This window comes from Equus quagga, chromosome 6, assembly GCF_021613505.1.
Source record: "Equus quagga isolate Etosha38 chromosome 6, UCLA_HA_Equagga_1.0, whole genome shotgun sequence".
NCBI lineage: Eukaryota > Metazoa > Chordata > Mammalia > Perissodactyla > Equidae > Equus > Equus quagga.
The window spans coordinates 5,336,827-5,343,026 of record NC_060272.1 but is presented as its reverse complement, the minus strand read 5'-3'; positions in this window follow the sequence as shown (position 1 = coordinate 5,343,026).

The following is a 6,200-nucleotide window of genomic DNA, read 5'->3' as shown; positions in this document are numbered from 1 at the left end:
ATATGCTGATTATAGCTCAACAAAAAAAGAAGAAGAAATAAGCAAATAATGTGGTGAAGGTCACTCTGCTATTTAATCATTACAGTAGTCCTATGAAGGGGGACAATTATTCTCTCTCCCATAGATGAGGAACCTGAGACAGAGACGTGCTTGGTGGCTTGCCTTCGGTCACCCAGCCAGCGAGTGACGAGCAGGACTTCCTCACCCTCTCACTCACGCACGACCTGCTCTCGGAGCCCTGCGCTCCCCTGATTCCCAGGGCCTTACTCTAAGGGCTTTCACTCATTGACACAGTCCTCGTCACGGCAGAACTCTGTAGCAAAAATCACGTGAGCGCATTTCAATACAAGTGATGTTTCCAACAGCCTATGGAGTGGAACAGCGTTCCTGGCTCACCCTCCGTGCTGGCTGGTGGGGGCCGTCTGCACAATTATGTCCACTCTTCCTAGAAGCAGACAGCTTTCCTTCCTTGTTCCCAACGGCCAATATCCTCTCTATGCTTTGGAATCGTCACAGCACAGCAGGTCAAGTCTCATCTTGCCTTGCAACTGGAAGCTCACAGCCAATACACTCAGGATGAGGGGCTCCCGGGTTGAGGGTCTTCTCATTGGACGTCCTTGCTCTCCTTGAGCCTCTTCTTTCAAATACGTAAATGATACCAATGTTCAAGGCTAACCATAGAGCCATTGTATCGATAAGGACCATCTCGGTGACCGAAAGCAGACATGGAGGACACTCCCATGGATACAGTGAAGGCGTGTGGCTGTGGCCAGAGCTCCATGGCCGGCCTGTTGCTATAACCAACCAGGCCATCTGGTTTTAACTCCCTCCCTGCAACCAGAGATGTCCTCTCGACACCTCACTGAGCAGCAGCTGAACCACCTCGCCTGACAGCACTGGGAAGCTGAGATCTGACGGAAGGGAGAGCCTGGGGAGGGCTGGGGTCCCAGAACAGCCCCACCGTGTTCCTCCATCTATGGGGTGTCCTTTTGGCCCCCAATATGCACTGAGTGCCTGGCCTGTGCTGCGAGGGCAGGTGGCAGGGAGCCCCAGTGCTCCCAGGAGCGGAGGTGGAGGAAGTCTGCAAGGAGCTTCCCTACTCACGATGCCCCTCAACTGTTCAAAGCAGGGTTTCGGTGCGCCTCTTAGGACAAGAGGCAAAGAGCTGAAACTGAAAGTGCTGGTCCCCAGCGCAGGGCCTCCACGACCGGCTGTATGTCAGGGCTGAGTGGTTCTCCTTCCTGAGCCCTGCTCTGTTCAGTGGGTTTTCCCTGTCCCTTCACCGTGTCAACCCTCTGAGGGGAGGAGGGCCAAATCCTGATGCTTTTCTCCTTCTTGATAACAATCTAGACCCCTCCTGGCCAGTCTGCCATGTGGAGAGAGTCCTACCACAGTCACTTCTTTCTGCTTCATGTTCAGGCTCAAACGGTTGAAGGAGACAGGGATCTGAAAGGAATATTGAGGCTATAAAATTACGGCTATGCTGCACAAACACGAGGCGTAAATATTATCCTAGTTACGTTTAGGAGCATGAGGTGGAATGACTACTAAATAAATGAGGAACAAAGTCACTTCTTTGATCTCCTTATTAGCCACTGCCAATCATCCTTGCATTGTTCACTCCAGCCCACTCTGGAAGCTTCAGTTCCTCCCACCCAGCCCCATGTAGGACTTCCACCGTTCAAAGGCACCGTTTGAATCATACAGTAATCCTACTGATATTAATAATAACGATGATGATAATACTGGCTAGTCACCATAATAAAGATTTTTTAAAACATTCATGGTATCACCCAATATATAACAAGCGGTTTTATTACTTTTCATTCATAATCTTAATGCTCACAAGATTCTTACTGTCAACAGAGACCACAGCTTCCTCACCAGTCTGAAATACTTGATGGTCATGGGCAGCCCCTCTCAACTCCTGGTGCTCACCCTGTCAGCCCCCGGTGGGACTTTTGGAAAATACAGCCCCTCGGCCAGGCCCCAGGGGTTCCAACCCAGTGTGTCCAGATGGGGGCCCTCCACTCTGGGTTTGAAAGCTCCGCACGCAGGTGAGCCTGCTCTGACCCAGCTGCAATTATTTATGCCCTCCTTTCATCTCGGCCCCGTCTCTTGGTCAGGGTGATATTTTCGGGCCTTTATAAAAGGCTCCATTTCCCTTTGCATTAGAGGCTTCATTACAGTTCTAGAACAACATTCTAAATTAATACAGGAAGTGGACTCTGTCCACACGGCACTGATCGATGAGAACATGCCATCCTCAGATCAGCATGGACAGAAGTGGGGAAGCAGTGCCCTGAGGAGGCCTGTGCTTATCGGAGACCAAGGGCTTCGGGTTTCTTTCAAGGACAAACTGGGTTTTCCCAGCTCCGTGATTGGCAGCTCTGCAAAGACACCACACAGATACCATCCTGCCTTTTGGCAACATTCCCTTGTTTTAGTCCTCGCCAATCTCAACCTGGTTGTAAACTGCTATGGAACAAATGTCTCTAAGTTCGAATTCCTTCTCTCTCCCTCCCTCTCTCTCTCCTCTCCCCCCAGCTCCCAAATAACGCATTTGACTTTGAAATGAGGCCATAACTTTCATCAGCTCATGACAAAATTCACTCCTTTGTGATGATTTTCAAAAATCGGAGAGCAGATCCGTCTTTCTCATCAAAGACTCCAGGGAGATGCCGACTGCCCGTGCGTCTTTGTCCCTAAATTCACTGCAACTGCGTCTATCCGGCACCGTTTCAAACGTACATCTTCCCGTTTGAGGCTGAGATCATTGTGGGAGGCGTCGCACAGAGGGCTGTTTTTATTCTCCGTTCTTAAGTCCACGCAGCCCAAACAAGAACAGGACGACACGGTGGAGCCTGCAAGAGCGCGGGGCCTCTCGCTCCTGCGGGCGCAGCATTGTTTCACAGGAACCGCGGAGGAGCTCTTCCGCCACCAAATCCATTTGGCTCTATTCAGGAACTAAGTACAGGAAGGTAGTTATTGTACAAGATTAGTTTCCTGTAGGCCATAAATTGGCAGTAGCAGAAAAATACAGGATGAATTTATTAGCGTGCAAGGTCAGCTAAAAGGAAGACGAGGCGGGGCGATTGTGCTGTTTTCTTTCACCGGGCCACCTCCCAAACCTCAGCGAGGCTGAAAAAGACCCTTAACTACTTAATTATTTCTTAATAGTTTTAAGCAAATTCAAAAGGCTGCTCGTTGCTAAGTGCCCGGAGGTCAGAGCTGCCTGGAATCTGTTCGGAATGCCTGTCTGGACTGGAGCTTCTGAAACCTGATTAGAAGCCTCTACAATCTATGGCTTTGTGAGGTTTTGTGTTTGGGGTTTTTTTCTCGGCCTTATTTGGTGTTTGCTGGTAGGCATTTACCTTGAAGCTAGAATTTTACATTTGGGAATAAAAGAGCAGCTTCTAACAGTAAAAAAAAATAAAAATAAAAATAATCAAATCAAAAATAGAATTATATCCAACCAGAGGTATGATAATGTGATAAATGTCCCTCTAGACATTTACTGTGGAAGGAACAGGAACAAGTCGCATTTTAAAGAAGTTAAAAAGTGAATGCTTCTTTGAAAACACCTAGCTGCAGGTAGGCAGAAAGGTGGGGTACTCTCCTTATAAAGACGCTTACAGTTGGAGACAGAACCTCGTTACCTGAGCCTTTCCCCTGTTAGAAACATAACCCTCCTTTTTTCCTTTTGATATTTTTCCAAATGGCTTAAAGCTGTCAGGTAAAATTAGGCCCCGCTGGTATGAGATGAAGTATTTGGATCCGGTTTGCTAGTGCTTTTGCATGAAAGGTTGTAATTCAAATTTTAATTATACCCGAGATCTGCAGCGGGTTATCGGAGACCCCTTTCTCAGTTTCTCTGAGGCCCCTGGGGCCCCCCCCCCGCCCCCGGCTGACCCCCCGCCCCCCCCCCCCCCCCCCCCCGTGTGCTCCTCCACATGCTCCCGAGCGGAAGAGGCAGAGGATGAGGAGCAGGGTGGGGGCCTCTCGTCCCCTCCTGGGGCTGAGGACCTTGCTGTAGATGCGCTCTCCCAAGTCTTGGGGTCTGCAGCACATACACAGCAAAAAGGCGTGGAGCTCAACATGTCTTGACCCAGAAAGGGCCTAATTAGCCTTTCCTGATCAAGGGCATCTTCCCTGGGGCATCACCTCCTTGTGCCTAGGAGCCCTGTGCTTTGCCGTCACAGCCTGGCCTGGACTGCCCACAGTGGTTGGATAGAGCTAGGGAGGTCCGGAGCTGTGCCTCCAGTTCAGAGGTTCAGACAGGCTCCTGCCTGTGCTGGGCTGCCCTTCCTGATGGTCCAAGGAACTTTGGAGCTTCTCCAGTGTGTCCACTTGTCCAAGCTGTGCTGCTTTTATCAGAAAGTTTGAGAAAATTCCCTCCTAAGGACAGATCTTAGACAGATGCTGTAGATGTACTCAGAGGCATCCTGCCCCAGCGCCCGGGTGAAGGGCCCCAGAGCAGTGAGCCACCCCCGGCCCAGTGCCCACCTGCTCAGCGCTGCTGGGGGGCGGGGGCTTCCCGCATCCCTACATTCGATGATTTATTGAAGGATTGGGTAATAGCAGCTCGGCTGGACTTTTGATCCTGCTTCACTCCCTCAAGGAGAGGAGAGTCTGGGGAGAGAGCGAGCCCCACCTGTCTCTGTCTGGCATCAGCTGGAGCCTCAGGGTCAAACCACACTCAACCTCTTTGATCTTCTCTGGGCCAATTATCACAAAATAAATTCCGAAATTGAGGGGGAAGTCCACATCCTAAATTGTACCAGAGAGAGCCATCGCAAGGCCTTCAGAGACCAAACACTAGCAGGCAGCTTCTTCATTGACTCAGCACAACGAGTCTTCACACGGCCTAAATCCACTGTCCCCATAACAAGGGCGACTTTTCCTCCCCATGTTGTTCTGAAGTAGGTTTTTGCCAATCTTGTAAACCCCGATGCAACAAATACTTAAACCTCAGTAACCCTGGGCCCCACTCCACGTTCACCGCTCTGTGCAAGACAAGTGAAAAAAGACAATCTGCAAGGGGTCTGCTGGATTTCTTGGTTCAGGCATCCTCAGAGACATGCTTAGTTACAAATTCTGTTCCTACAGAAAATAAAAAAAATAGCTCCAAAATGGAGGGAATGTTCCGGAAGAGCCAGAAAGCTTCATGGCTGACTTCAAAAATGATCCCGCAAGCTGCATGTGCTGCACATGGGCCAAGTTGGGGTGAAGGATGAACAGCTGAACAAGACACTGGCCTGCGAGGGAGGAACTCTGCTCTCCTCTCCTCTTCCGGCTCCGGGCTGCCACCACGAAAGCAGCATTGAGAGCTGCACATGGCTCCGTGGGTAGAGAGTGGGATGGTGCTTGCTCCTCTGTAAACCCATGGAGGGTCCTTGCCTTACAGTGTGTGATGTTACATCCCCCACCTGGTGGGTGGTGTCACCTCTGGAGCCACAGGAGCACAGGCAGTGGCCTTGGCTCACCTGTCTCTTCTCACTCAAGGTTACCCCCTCCCCTTTCCCCACTTGGCCGGCCACCAACTCTACCCCTCCGTGATGTTGCATTGAGTCGGTCCTGCCGAGTCCCTAGGCATGGCCCGGTGAGATCCTCTGGCCCCTACATGGGTTATTAAAGACATGGATGCCCCCCCGACCCCAGACTCAGACTCTGGACAGCATGTAACTATGAATGGTGAGGCCCCAGGAGTGGAGAGGAGGAAACAGAACCTTGAGGACCACGAAGTTTCGGGGGCACTCTGCTCCACATCTTGAAAGACTATCAGAAACCAAAGATTGATTCTTTTCACCACCACCCACACCCACACACACCCCGTGGCTGGCTCTCAACTCAGACAAAATTATGTGCTGCCTGAGGACTGGAGCTAGCAAATGCTTTTCTCATCAGTGAGTTCAGAAAATCCTGTATTTCCCCAGCCCAGAGAGCGAATCTCAGGAAAAACCTGAAAATAACAACTGCAGACCAGCAGCAGTCTCCCATTTCAAGGGTGTGGTCAAAGCCACTTTGAAGCCAACAGAGTAGACAGAACCCAGGCAGGATGAGAACACAGCAGTGTAACAAGCTTGAGTAAGTAACACAGCACCAAGGAAACGTGAGCACACTGGGGGCAACAGTGCAGGCAGTACCGTGTGAGGATAAGTACAATAAGAAACAGCATACTGCACTGATATGCTTTTAAA